General features: G+C 37.9%; 1 protein-coding gene across 7 annotated transcripts in view; it reads right to left on the bottom strand.

Moving 5' to 3' along the window:
- The window catches only part of CTNND2 (catenin delta 2), a 638,555-nt gene that overhangs the window by 146,113 nt on the left and 476,661 nt on the right, over nucleotides 1-15,781 (bottom strand). The gene's annotated exons all lie outside the window — the stretch shown is intronic.

The following is a 15,781-nucleotide window of genomic DNA, read 5'->3' as shown; positions in this document are numbered from 1 at the left end:
CCCCATGCCAAGAGCCTATGAGAAATTAATTTATCTGTTTCAAGACTTATCTTTGACTCAGTGGTATTTATCCCAAAGCGGTCTGTTAGACACCTAATCTACCATGAGCTACACATGACCAGCCTGAAGCATATGTGCTGATAAAAACAAGTCAATAAGACATCGACAATATGTCTGAAAGTATATCTATACATATATCTATATGCTTGATTACTGTAGGATTTTAGCATACGAGTTCTTGATAGCTTGCTTTCCCAATTCAATACAACAGATTGTCTGAATGTGTGGAAGGAAATGAAATGTAGGATGTGAAGGGTATGCAGATACTTGGAATGTACAGGCACCTGTTCTGTGAGGACATCTGCTCAATGGCTGTCCAGCGTATAAACGGAGACAAGACAGAAAAAGTAATAAACCACACTGACATACACAAACCCTGCAGAGCAAGGGACAATATCAAAGACCAGGACTAGGAGGTCACTGCTCAATGGGCTGCTGAAGGAACCACTCCAAGGCTTGGAGAGGTGCAGCCTGAGCTTTGTTAATTGGTAAAGTGGGCACACAGGGAGGAACGAATGGAAAGGTCCTATGATAAAGAGCATGCTGATGGGATAGTGGCAGCGTGCCAGACTCACAGGATGTTTAGCAGAATGGCAAAGATAGGAAAAGAGTCATTCCAAATGCATGGGGGAGGAACTACATGAGGAAATAGAGAAGGGCATGATGAAAGGGATTGGTCATCTGTAAATAAGTTGTGCTTCAGCATGCACGTCTGGCCACACCCCTCATTTGATGCCTTCATCCTGTTTTACCTTCTTATTAATCCTAATTTCTAACAGTGGTATAACACTAGTGAACCTTTAGCTGGAATAGCTGAGAAGAACAGGAGATGTGGGAAAGAGCTACCAGAGACACTGTGGATCTCAAGGATAGAGACCAGAGTGAACAAAATGTAGGTGAGTGACCTCTTCATATCAAACTATGAGAAATCTGGCCCTGGAACCTGGCTATTGCTTATGGCTTTGCAATAGCAGAAGCAAAGTTAAAGCAAATAGATATTATCTGCTTTGACTCGCACTAAGGTTTTGAACCCAATTTTTAAATATATTCTTTGAAATCTGTGGAGTGAAAATTATTCTATTCCTCCCAACAGCAAAGAAAAGAAGCAAAACCCTTTCTTTCACTGCATAATGGAAATTGCCTCTTGCATCCCTTGGATGCTACAAAAATTAGACCTAGAGATACAAAAAGAAAGAAAAGTGAAGCTTCAAGTTTTAAACAGTTTAGCCAAAGACTGTTAGATAATGAAGTGCTCCAAAACAGCCTAAAAATACTTCTGTGACAGAAACCAAAGCACCCTTCCTGTTCTATTTATACTCAGCAAGTGGGTATCTGAGATATTGTTCAAATTTTGCCAGTAGGTATAACTGAAACAGCCTTTTCTGCATTTAATTCTCAGTACCCTGCCTGACAAAGTAAAATATAATGGAAAAAGAAGAGAAGTAGGAATAGGTAAAAAAAATCTGTTAGACTGACAGAGTGATAAAGTGTGCTGATAAAATAACACAATCTCCTCTTCCCAGTAAGACATTAAGTGTTCCACTATTAACAGCTCCACATTCCTAATTCAAAGATTAATTCATGGTTACATGCTTACTTTCCACATTTTTCTTAATAATCACTATTGAGTAACTCTTCATCCAGAGGAGGTGAAGGAAATCTAGCAACAATCAATCCTTTCTACACATCATAGATATTAATTGCCAGTTTAATTGATGTAACATACTGCATCATCTGCCACTTATTCCATGATATTTCTGCTATTAAGAAAGCATGTTTTAATATATCAAAATACATGTATTTAAATACATGGAATTATTTTTAATGCCACTCTGTTACATATAGAACAGAACTAAAAAATAACTGTCTGCTAGCACAGGTGATGTTATGTATCCAATAAACACCAAATTAAAGGACAATTCAGTTTAAGTCTGCTTCTGGAAACAATTAGTAAGAATTGGTTTCAATGTTGTTAGACGCTGGTTTTCCCACCAGCAGGGCAAGCGCTAACTACTTCTCATGTCAATGGATTTTGAGCAACTCCATTCCACCAGCGCTGGAAGGAGAAGCTGCAAGATCCAAACCAAATTCCCAAGAGTTTTTAAATGGTAGCAGGCTGTGTAGTGAGACACTCTGACTGCAGCCACTGTGTTCTTCTCATGCTCGCTGTGTGAGCTGACTGGTTTGGCCACACGGACCAGGGCACTGCAGCAGAGGCCAAGACGGCCGCACAGCAACTTGCCTGCACTGACTGTTTATCCACAGTATCCATGAAATGATTCTATTTCTTCATGTTTTTACTGCAGTTAGAAATTCTCTCAGTTATTTATCTTTGCCTTGTTTACATCACTAAAATGACTTCCATCTAAGAGCGAAAGAACTGCACTATTTTTTGGAGAAGGGTTTGGAAGACAAGCAGCCCCACTGCTAGCTAGTTTCAGAGGGCTGACTCCTAAAACTTGAAATGGCTGTGGAGAGGAGAAAACAACTCATCAGAACAGAATATGGGAATAATATTTAGTGCTGCCCATCTCTTAAGACAAATATACTGGTTCAAACTTTAAGTCCTCTCTATTATTTCTTCTGATACGACTACGGAACAGTGGGTAGACAATGCAAAATCTGTACATTCCAAATGCACGAGATTTATTACAGACAAATTTACCTGTAACATCACAGGGTAATTTAGCCTCATTAGTGAAGTAATTTGCTACAGGTTTAAAAAAGTGCTGAGCAATTTTAGCTGAAAATAGAGCAGAATGTTATGCAAATTGCTGCATTAACTCCAAAGTCTAATTTGTTTAAGGAATCTAAATCAGGGTTTGGATGTAGGTCCCATTTAAGAATGGCTTTCTCATTAGGACTTTTTAGATCAGATACAAAGGTAACATAAAGCTGTGAACAGGCATATGTAAATAAATTCAACTACCAGTATATATACAATGTTCTGCTTAAAATGAAACAAGAATCGTTCCCTCTGTGTTAAACTGCACTGTGTGGAGAAGGATGGGGATCTTTTTTTCCGTGTCTATAGAAACCAGATGGGTGTTTGGTGGAAAGGTCGTGTGACATGAGAATGCAAAGCATGGGATCAATACTCAAGAGCTTTTTTCTTCGGGAGTGGGTATCTTATTTGTGTTACTGAGTACAGATGGTTTTTTTCCCCCCAGTGTCTCTTAAGTGACCACTTTAGATCTTGGGATCTATGTCTGGGGTTGACAGAGGGTCAAAACCATTTTCTGAACAGGAGGAGACTCAAAATCATGTTCTAAAATTGCCCTGAGAAGGTATGAATAAATGTGTTGCTTTCTCAGTCAGTAAGCCCTAATGTATTCTGCTCTGTGACACATTTTGTTTTTCATGCTTGGTAGGAAGACCATACCTATTATAAATCAAAGTTTTCATGTGATTTGAGATTTTACAAAAATAAAAATCCCTGGGTAGACATGAGTTACCTATAATTGTAAAGCACTTTAGTCTAATACTTTCAAAAAACATTACATTTGAAGGACAACACAAGTATGCTACTGTAATCATGAAGGACTAGTGGGATCTTCCAAATAACACTTCTAACTGCAAGCACCGAGCTGACCTTTAGTGCGTGTCTGACTGAGAAGGCATCAGAAAGATAATTTTCAATCCCACTGTTGAAAGCAGTATCTCCTAAAATGAAGATATTGGCACTGACCTACATTATAAACTGAGGAACACATATAAATATGATAAAATACACACATGCTAAAGCCCTCAGTAGGTACTTAACTACTTGATATTGATTCAGGGTCTTTGTTTTCCAAAAAATGCACAATGCTATGGAAGGTTCAGCAGTGTGCACTTCATAGACAGTGTGATACCAATATTAATTTAGGATGCAAAGACATTGGCATTACTCAGCCAGTCAACTGATTTAGTACTGTCTGACATTAAATGAAAAATTATGATTAACACCAACGGTTCGGATCATTTACTTTCTGGTATTTAAAAATGATTAAGTATCTATTTGAGAATGAAGGTTTATATTTATTATTGGTGAAAAGAACTGACATATATACTTCAACTTAAAACATCCTGGTATTCCTATAACCAGATACCTAGTGAAGTTTAACAAAGTAAAGAAAATTCAATTTTTTTAATGTAAAGCAAAAGTAAGTTTTTTAGAGATAGCAGTATGTCACTTTTACAAATAATTTAACAGCAACAGAGGACATCACCTCAGTGATATATGAACATTTCTGAAGCTGTAGTTCACTCTCTTCAATTAAGGGTATCATAAATGGGATTTAGTCAATTTGAACACAAACAAGACCAAAGAAATTTTTTTTTCCAGTCATTTAAGCCCAAACAAGAAAACAACTCTATCTGACATTTCAGCTCTAATTGGAAATTCAAGAAGTTCCTTTTTATTGATGTTTGCTGTAGTTACCTCAGTTTGCCTCACAGAATAAACAAAAGGCCTCTTCTCAGATTAAAAATACATTTACAATTTATTATGTTGAACATCATGATCACCTGATGACCTCTGGTCACAGGACATTCTATACTGTGATTTGAATGTGAGGTGTTCTCTTCTCAGAAATGAGGTATTATCCTTCAAAGAATCTCTCAGTCACATGAGAATTTTCTGTCCTGAAGTGTTTTGGGAGCAAGCTACTCCCTCAAGAGCTAATGAACGCATTCTAACAACATCCCTCCTTGGTAGCAAGTTTTGCTAACAGAACCCCAGGCACATGAAATTTTAATTTTTGTCTAAGTTCATAAAGGCAGGCCACGACCTGCAGTTTAAGAATTTCAGTGAAGCAGAAAGCTGGACTGCAGAATCTTTCCTCAATCTCTCCATTTACGTGAGTTTTATAAATGAAGTAGAAGGCAGCACAAGTAAACACCTGCCTCACAGCTAATACACTTTGTGTTACGCACAGATCAATATGCAAAATTTTAAATATATATATAAAAGTAGGTATTATATAATAAATGAGTGTGTGTGTGTGTGTGTGTGTGTGTGTGTGTGTGTGTGTATAAATACATATATATATATACACACACACATATGTACTGTTTTCAAGATGGGCGTTTCTGTTTTAGAGCCTTAGGTGTTATGTCTCTACAAACCTGTGCCTTCTGCTGCTACCATTCTCAGTAGCTTAGTAACAGCCATCTCTTTGTATTTTTAAACACATTTTGAAGATCAACTGATGGTCTTTACCTTAAAAGTTTCATTTGGCAGATCCTTTTTATCAGGACTATGATTTTCCTTATTGAAATCATTTTGCTGCCAACCTTTTTAGTAGAGATATGTTGAGAAAGCACCAAATTACAGATATTGATATCAATCTAGGTTATTTTATTTCTATATATAGTGTGTAAAGGCTTACCATGGCTTGCTGGATGATGAGAACAGTAATAAAAAATATGTTCTACAATAGAAAAGTGATCCTCTGCATTCACACATCAGTCTAATAAATCAGAGGAGCAATTGGCAAGAGAGTTATGAATAGAAAGAAATCCATGGCATATACAGTAGAGCACTACACTGCTTGAAAAAGCTGCAAATATATTTATTACTCATTCAAAATGTCATACTACCTATGTCAAATGACACAGTCTTTCAGTGAATTACCCTTCTTTCCCTACTACTGAATATTTTCAAATACAAAATAGAAAGCTTTTGCAAATGTTTTGATACAACTACAACATGTTTTCCCCAGACCAGTGGAGAGAGGAACTGTACAGAGCAATGCTCTTTCTGTGACTGCTGCATACCTCAGAAAGTAGCACAAAGGCATTCATCTTGCACACATAATACTGGGTTTTTTTTCCTCTTCTAACTTCATAAAAAGCATTTTCACCAGATATTCACATCTGAATTTTTTTGCTTATCAAATTCATTGCCTGAAATTATTTTCTAGGTGCTTATTCTGGCTGCCCAGAAATGAAAAAGACAGAAACCTTTAGCTAGTATTCCCATCTCCAGTGAGGCAGACACTGTAGGAGTGAATGTGAAACCCAGATAAACAGGGAGTACAGACAGGTTCTCATCTAGACTCACTCCCTTCAGCCTTCAAGAAGACCAGAACCAGGACCCTAAACAGCAGCAGAACAGAGGTCAAATTCTGCATCCCAAAGTTGTTTGTGAACAGCTGCTACCAGCTTCCACTGTAGTGAATTAACAGCAGAGTCCAAAGAGCAAAGTTGCAATTATCCAAATAAAACATAGACATTTTTTAACCACTACTACTACTACTTAAATATATGTAAAATTTTAGCTCACTTTCACTTAAATAATTGTTGCTGACTATTACTATCATAGAAAAACCTTAGAGAGAAACTTCTTGGAAGAGTGGGAAAAATACTGTCCTTTTGGTTATTCCCTGGAGAGGGAACAGCTGGCCAGTGGAAGGGGAGAAACACAAAAGCAGTATAAAGCAGAGTTGAGATGAAAACACCAACATACGTTTTCAATATTAAGCCCACAATTTTGTAAAATAATATTTTAAGTCACCTTGTAAATTTGTTTGATTCAGTCTCTTTTCAAGATGAGAAAGAATAGTATGTTACACAAAACAGCTGGAAACAGGAAGGCAATAAAAATTTATAATTTTTGCTTATCTAACATTAACTCAAAAAAACCCAACCACAACTAGAGTTCCATTAAATTTATGCAATAATACACCCTTAGTTACTTTTTTTTTAAAATCATGCCACTTTACATGACTAAAGCCTTTTTCCAACAGAAATAATTTTGAAATGTGAATGCCATAAACCCAAAGCATTCATCAAGATCCTTAGCAGAGCAGGGGATGAGAAGACAAGAACTGGCCCCAGAAATCTGCCACTACTTTGTTGTGCAGTCTTCAGTTAACATTCCAACTTAACACCCTAACTCTGCCTTTACCCCTTAAGAAATGCTACTCCTCCAGTGCTTGTCATCATTATTGAACAAACAGAACACTTTCTTAATCTTAAGTCAAGTGAAATATATGCCAGGTACACAGTAATTCAGTATTATAATTCAGGCACAGTATCTTGATGATGAAATCAAGAACAACCATGGTTTAATGTTCCCAGAGGGACCCCGGAGTGTAAAATGCCACTTTAGTGCTACAGAAAGCACATAATATGGGGATACAGCACAGCACTCAGTGACAGCCATTAGTACTCAGTCTTAATCAGTGTAAAGACTGTGCACAAAACAGAGATAAAAAGAGAAGTATTATCTCTCATCAGAAAAGAGAAATACAATAAAATGGCAAAACTAAACACAGAAATGCATTCAGAATTGCTTTTCAAAGCAATTCTGTCAGTGTAGGATTTAAATACCAGATAGAAGGTACACTTTTATGCTTTTTTCCTGTGAAAAAGTAAAAAGGCCTACCACTTCATAATTTTTTTTGAAGTTTCTAGCAAAATAAAGACAATATATTAGCAAGAAGAAAACAAAGTGATATACTTTCCTAAATATTACTTAGTAGCTCTGTGTTTGTCTCTAGACCTAGAAACATAATTACAATATTTTATGTGAAGTGAGCGAAACTGGGTTTTTATTAGCATTGTAATTAAGACGACTCAGATGGTCTTAACAGTGTTAACATAGACTACCGTGCCAAGACCAATGTAGCCATTTCTACCTCAACTGTTCTAGTTAATAGTAAAGAGGAAAAATTTTCAGCCACAGGCTTGTACTATATGCACAGCTGAAAGAGGAGAGAGGGTATCATGGAGATGGCATAAAGGGACATCCAGAGCAGACATATGAGACTTCAGACTGGCACTGTAGTTACTGAAATGCTGTCATATAAACTCTCTTGTGCACCTGTCAGTAGAGAAGAGCTTGCAGCACAGATATCATTGCTTTGCTCAGGAGAAACAAACCATTTATATCTCCCTGTCTTAACAGAGAAAGAGAATTCAAGCTACTGACTGCTGGAATGAATAAAATGGAAGGGAGCAGAGTAATCACCAGTGGTTACACAGTGCAGAAGATGAGATCAAAAAAAAAAGAAGGAGAAAATCAAAACCAAGTAGCAGTAGTAGAAAACAAGGGCTAGTCTACTACTAAATTTTCTAAAAAATTTCTGTGGGAAAAAGCTGGGACAAGCCATAGTTAGCGTATCCAAGTGATGGGATTTTGATCATGTGAGAATAAAAGGACATAGTATCTAATTCAAACAAAAAGTGGACTCATCTTTCAGCTGTCCCAGGTGTTTAAGAGATCTTCGAATAGGACAGGGGAAAAGAGATCTTCAGCCCCTTTATCTCACTTCAAATTAGTGGATCTGCAAGAATACCGCAAGATGCACAATGCCAGGCAAAGTGATGGAATAGGAAATTCCTTGTTTTGCTGTGACAAATTAGTTCCTTGGTTTGCTTTCCTAGTGTGTGTGGCTTTTGCTCTCCTTATTAAACTGTCTTTATTGCATCTCTTGAGTTTTTTCACTTTTACTTTTCACATTTTTCACTCCTCCATCCCACTGTGGAGAAGTGAGCGAGTGCCTGCGTGGGGTTTAGCTGCTGGTTGGGGTTAAACCATGATAGAGGAACAGTCCTCACAAATGTTTTCATCCTGAAGCCATGTAGGAGTTGATATTGACAGGTTGCTGCCAACTTAGAACCCTTAAGAAGAATAAAAAGAAATAATAATAATAATAATAATAGTAATTATTTAACATCCCCATTTACAAGAGTTCCCATCATCACGCAGGGCTAAAAATGGGCCACGCTTTTGAAACTTAGATGCTTTCACTATAAACCCTTTTTATTTCAAGTACATTCATGTGTACAGCTTTTACTTAACATGTTCATTATTTGTGACACTCTCACATATTCACCCCTTTCTCTTCTCTGTCTGATGATAATGAAACATAATTATGTGGGTTTTTTTTTTCATGTCACAGCATGATAGGAGTGTATTTGAGCCATAGGTACACTAGAGAAAGCTACAGCAATGGATACTCAAATTGATCAAATTAATTGTTCCTGTCACAGTTTGGTTTTGTAATTATCAACTGCCCAGCTGACCAAATGTCATTTAGTAATTACAGGCCAGTTACTTTGCACTTGAAGTTACTTCTCATGTAAGGTATATGCAGTACACCAGAAATACTGTAACAGTGCAGCCTCTCTTGTCTGAAATGCAGTAGTAGCTCAAAAGCTCTTTGAAAACTAACATTAAAATATAAATAAATTTTGAGGTAGAACGAAAAATGTCATTCCTCATTCTAAAGAACAAAATCCTTGAACACAGTGGGACAAGAAGTAATCGTGTATCTATTTGTATACCTCATCTTCCTTGTCTTACTGTGAAGAGTGAGACTCCCTGGTGCTGTTGATGGTTCTGAGTAGAAGTTACACCTACCTTTCTCTCAGTGTAAAATCATATCCTTGAATTAGAAGATGCTAAGAGGGTAAAGACTTGTTGCAGAAACTATTTCAACAGTGCAAACTAAGACAATTTACAAAAGAACAAATCAAAGGATCATTTCCAAAAATGCTTTGAGTGTAAAGTATAAAAACAAGCAGCACTTTGTCTTTGAATATTTGACAGTAAATAACCCATCAATAAAATCTCCCAACCTTTACTGCAAAACTATATACCATCTGTTGATTGACTTCTTGGAAAACAAACCAGAGATCAGTAAGAACCTGTAAGGTAAGTCTTTGAGACTTTAGAAAATTAAAAAAAAAAAAAAATTCAAAGGCTGTTTCTGGGTATGCCACTGGGTGCTGCTTTACTTCATTTAAGTAATTTCTACCAGTAAAAACTCCACAGAAAGTGTATTGAAAATGGATTGCTTGACGTCTGCCTGCAGAGATGAATACAGCTGCCCGGGGGGGTGGGGCATAGACCCAAACTGTACTGCAGTCATCCAAATACAGGTAAACAAAAGCATGAACATCTTAGTGTTCATTTTAGTAATCCGGTACAGGCAAGCACCTTTTAATATAAAAATTCATCACTAAAATAGGAAGTTCCTTGTGAAGCCATTGAGGGAAGTAATTTCTCAAATTACTTTACCCATAGAGTTATTTTAACATATGAAAATTATGGTTATCAAAGTACTAACAAAATGTTTATGACCCAACAGGGAAGTATAATTTCTCCAAAGGTATACAGGTGTTGTCTGCACTAAAATGCACTCCCAACAAATGCTGTAGAGTCTCTTTGCAATTACTACAATACTTTTCAGTATCACCTGTAGGATACTTCTTTCATTTAAATTAAATACTATGCCTGTATCTTCTTGTTTGCAGAGATTAAAGGAGTTCTCATAATGTCTTTAATGGAAAACTGACAGGATCACCAGTGTACAAGCCACATTGCAGCCTTTAACTGAAGACATTTTAGAAGTAATAGGAGAAGAGCAAGGCTATGTATGGGAAAGTGAATCCAGAACTATAATTCTTATTCAAACACATAGAGGAGAAAAAGAACATAAAGTCATTTGGGTCAGGAAAGACCTTTAAGATCATCAAGTCCAACCACTAACCCAGCACTGCCAAGTCCACCACCAAAATATGTTCCCTAAGTGCCACATCTACACGACCAGCCCCTGCACCAGCTCTGCTGCTCTCCTGTAGACACACTCTGGCACTTCCATGTCCTTCTGGTAGCGAGGGGCCCAGAACTGGACTCGGCACTCAAGGTGCAGCCTCACCAGTGCCAAGCACAGGGGACAGTCAATGCCCTGGTCTGCTGGCCACACCATTGCTGGTACAGGCCAGGATGCCATTGACCTTCTTGGCCACCTGGGCACACACTGGCTCCTGTTCAGCTGGCTCTCGACCAGCACCAGGTAGAAATTCTTTCCTGCTGGGCAGCATGGTAAGATAATCTGTTTTCTCTGACTATCCTTATGGAAACAGAGGGGAATCTTGAAGAACACTGTAGTTTTCAAATCAAGATACCCTTTTAGGAGGATGTGAGCACTTCCAATCTTCCTTCTGGATCCTTGAAATACTATGAAGATTTCTGTCAGTCAGCATGTCTAAAAGCAACATTGTGGACTGTTTCTTCATCACCCCATACTAAGTGCAAGTATTCCCTAAGAGAAAACTCTGCTAGAAACAGGTATGTACTTATCCTTGATCACCAGGAATCCAGCAGTGCAATGAACAACATCGAAGTTACTACAACAATGCAACTATGTGTATTATAAAGAAGATAAACAAGGGGCTAGTGGAGTTCATGTCCACTGCCTGACAGGTGCACAAGCAGGGTACTGTGATGAAAAGGTGCTGGGCACAGTCTAATGAATTCACAGAAGAAGATGTAGAAATACCTTTAGTTTAATGACAAAATGACAGTGAATGATGGCCTTCAATGAGTTGGACAAATAGATGCTTTCAGCGTGCAGTCACTCAGTTGTTACAACTCCATGTGATAGTGTCTGGACTGATACTTTTCTTCTGAAGGGAGTTTATGGAAATGCTCTCCAAGATAAAGAAGATACTGTCCAATTCAGCAGTACTTATTCAGGGTGCAAGGGAAGGCTTCAGGCAGGACAGTTCAGCAGTTGCTGTTCTTTTATTTATCATCTTTGAATTATTTTCCTGAGATGAGAATCTCAAGTGTTGTGACTTTGCTGGCAAAAATTAATTTCCTAGCTTGAGGAAAGGAATCATTGGTGCCAAAACCCCTGAGTGAACTGTTACACCTCTGCAGCTGATGGCAGGCTGCCATTTTCCATGGGGGCAAAATGGTGTTGGCGTGTGAAACTGCACAATTCAATCCTTTTACATGGTGACCTCATACAAAGGAGGAAAATGTCATTATAGGAAGAAAAGAATGCTGTGGAAGAATGAACCCTGTGTTTAATAGAATGTGCTCTTTTAAAGAAATGTTCTCTGCAGAGTATTTTAAAACGCTTCTCTTTTCCTATATCCCCTGTCTGTTCCTTCTTGGCATCCAGGAGCAGCTACTCTGGCCCTGCTCACAATCTTACCATTGTTGGTGTAAGAGCCTCTCCTGAGAAGAAAAATGCCATCTGAAAGGGTCTTCTTGTGCTCTTCTGCCTGATAGGCTTTTCATTTGCTTTCAAATATCTGATCAAAACTTCTTCCCTCCTTGCCTTTTGCCTTAAGTTACATTCTTCACTATTACCAGTGAAAGAATAATTTATATACTAATTTACTGAAGAATTCTGCGATTCTCAATTTTGGAATTATTATGCCTAACTGTAATGGGCTGCCTGGCAATTTTTGTAATCTTTGTATTATGACTTCTGCCTCCCTATGTCCCCTTCTACTTATGTGAGACCTTCAGTGATGATTGGTCACTACTCAAAGGAAGATGAAAAATCTACTATCAAACAATAGCAAAAACAATCCAATTTCTTCAACTCCATTCTAATGTCTACTGCACCACATAAGAACCCAGCACAGGGAATAAAAATAAAGGCACAGAATGAGAAGCACTACTGAGAACACGTATAGCACCTGCCTTGCAGTCAGCAACGCAAGGATACTCAGGAGTAGCATTTGTGAAAAACTTTCAGATTAGAGCAGCAGTTACAACTGTACTTTGAAATAAAGACTTGCACTGAATGGTTTTGAGCAGCATAGAAGTGGCAGCACCTGCAAGAAGTAACACCACTGTCTTTATCAATGGCCAGTGTTTATTGCATTTACCTACTGCTCTTCTGCTGTGATCAGGGCTGACACGGGAAAAATAGAAATTCTTCCAGAAATACAAAACCTAATTCATTCCAGAAGCTGGGTTTATTCTGTGAGAAAGAAAATTGCTTCTGATAACCTTAGCATTCAGTCTGGGACATCTTCACATAAACAGCTACCAACTTTGTTTGAAGCACTTTAAGATAGAGAAGGGGGTTTGCAAACCTCATTGCTATGTAAGACTGAGCAGGACATTTACGCTGATGCAGCAATGAAAGCATGTTTCCAGTGACATCACCAAATTCATAAGCACATCTGTGATCAATGTGCTCTAGAAATAATACCTACCATAAACAACATGGTCAGGAAGGGAAAAATAGCTCTAGTTTCCCTAGCCATGCATCCAACATTTTTGATTGAGCATCTTTTTCTCAGATGTTTACTGGAGGGCAATTCCACTTCCTTTCCTTGAGGGGAAGCTTCAGAAGAAGCAAGGGGTAGTGTTCCACATTTCAGCCACAGAAATTGAAATATTTTAGAAGATAAAAATGTAATGGTAAAACCATAAAAGATGCTAGGAATCTCAGAAATGCAGATTAGTCATCATAGTCACAGCTGCTATTTTCTATTTCTGTCTAAATTTTAGGTGACACTTTTCCACAAAAGGAATATAAGGTGGGCCTTTGTCCTACCAAGTACATGCAGAGAAATTTTATACATATCCCACTAATTTATGAGAGTAGGACAAGTCTGCCACTATACAAAAACAAGACTGAAAGAATGGTCAGGTTCAGAGGAAAGATCATTAATCATCTTTTTGGAGAGGTGATAGAGTATAAATCATGTTTCAAAAAATAATAATTGCAAAAGTATTTCAGAACAGTTATCTTCAGAAACTCTGGATGAAATAGCCATTAATTGCAGTGAGAGAATTCAATGCTCAGTAGTGACAAAGGTAAGAGAATGTTTTTTCCCTGTCAGGTAACTCCAGAGCTAAAACTTTAACAACTGCATCTCTAATTCAATAAAACGAGGTAAACAAACTAAATTGTTGTATAATATTATTCTTTCGGTGCATGCATGATGAAGTGTACATTAAAGATTAATACTTAAAAATTATTTAGTGAATTCCATTTGCCTTTTCCTCAGTGGCTGTCAGGCACAGAAAATAGCAGCAGCTATTCTTTTCTTACACATATTTATGTTTGTCCTTTCTCTAGGATTTGAAAGACCACCAAGACAGTTTCTTATCTTTAGCCTAAGTCCTTTTCTAGGTATTTCATCAAAGCAAGCTAGGTATTTCATCAAAGAGCAGTTTTCTCTGCTTCTAAAGATTTTATTTTTTTTTTGTTCTGTAATCTCAATAAGAGATTGTAAGGAAAATATGCTGTATCCTGGTGTTTTTTTTACCTTGTGTCAGAGCTGGCAAGATTCCCTGCAACCATGTGCAGCAAGACTGGAATGCTGCTACCATGAAGAAGGAATTCAGTCTTAAATGTGAAGAAGAGAACTGGCCACAACACACAACTTTGCGGAAAAGAGAATTTTGGTATCAGTTTCTATTATTTAGGTATTAATTAAACTCATTATTCAGACACATCCTCAACAGTTATCACATGAGTTGTCCCGGGCAGGTTTAACAGGACTGCTCAAGTTCCATGGCTAGGTATACACATACGAAGAATCTGGGATATCTGTTGTGGTATCTCCTTATCAACAGGATTTTGAACTCTCACAAAAAAGGCTCCTTGAGAAATGATTCAGTGGGAGGTTGAGCAGGCCCCAGGCACACTACTGAGCCATTTGGGTAGACCCTGATCCCAACAGGCAAACACAGAAACTGTTCAAAGAGCTCTGCTGAGGCATGACCTAAACACAACAGGACTTGCCATTAAACAACAGAGGTTGGTACATAGATAGATACAGACAGAGATAAAATAGTTTGATAATGTTGGGTGCTTTAGGCTGAAAAGCTCCACAAAGCATTAGGAAATATTACAATACATCCTATTATTTTGCCCTCTAACAAAAATCCAAAGTTAGAAGTTTGAAAGCATATTCTTAGATAAACTGTTTTAAGAAAGGCACTTTGGTTTGTTTCTATAGTGGTTTATGTTATTACATAGTGACGGGTATATAAAAGTCCTGAATAATAACAAATGAAATGGGGGAATCCTTGTTTTGTCTGCTATTCTTTCTCACAGAAGAAGCTCAGAATGCTGCCTAGTGCTCTACTGTTGTATTTATCTACCTTCACCCTTCCAGCTCATGAGCCTTAAGCTTACAAAGGCTGAAGTCCAAAGGTTGCTGGGATGGGGTGAGATCAACAATGATCAGACCCCTTTTTTCCTAAATGGTTAGCAACAGAAATTAAACCATCTGCCTCCCTCAAATGGGACAGCTACTTGAGGGGTCTCAATCTATGGCTAACAGGAACCAGCAGAGATTGTGCAATGAGTAAATTGCTCTAATAATTTAACTGCCTTTCTCAGTTTTATCAGTTCTTTTACTTAAAAACTTATTTCTGAATAAGGATGAGAGTCAAGTACACAGGGAGCATGCAATTAAAATTTTCAGTGATATCTGTGCCAGAGTTCTCCAGTGCACAAACATTCCTCACTTTACATCCATGCAATTTTTTTTTTTTTATTTCTATATCTAAGATGTTTGAGGTGATGTTTGCAACCTGTTCTGCCAACACCAGCAGACTACATGCTTACTCACTAAGTAATTTCCTGAGCATAAAAAACCTGCAAGGGAAGGTTCTATAGTGGGATAGATCCATGGAGTGGGCTGTGCTGAGGGTGAGGAAGATGAAGCATTGGCAAGTCAGCATCACTACACAGCTCTGACAAACAAGCAGTACCAGATCTTGATCTCAGTTTACCTTTACATGCCAGGCTAAAAGGTGCCAGTATAGGCACAGATTTATGTGCACACCACATGTCCCTGATTAGCAGTGTCTCTGAGAGGGCCAGGGGAAGCAGCTGGGGCTGGTAACAGCTTCACTCATTCAATTTTAATTGACTGCTGTGTGTTTGTCAGATCCCTCAGAGCTGCCTTCCTTCTGTTTAACTTGTGCCAAAAGCTGTGCTGGTCCCATTAACCACAG

The sequence above is a fragment of the Passer domesticus genome, chromosome 1, assembly GCF_036417665.1.
Source record: "Passer domesticus isolate bPasDom1 chromosome 1, bPasDom1.hap1, whole genome shotgun sequence".
Taxonomy (NCBI): domain Eukaryota; kingdom Metazoa; phylum Chordata; class Aves; order Passeriformes; family Passeridae; genus Passer; species Passer domesticus.
The sequence above is the reverse complement of the archived record's forward strand: the minus strand, read 5'-3'. Positions and strand labels throughout refer to the sequence as shown.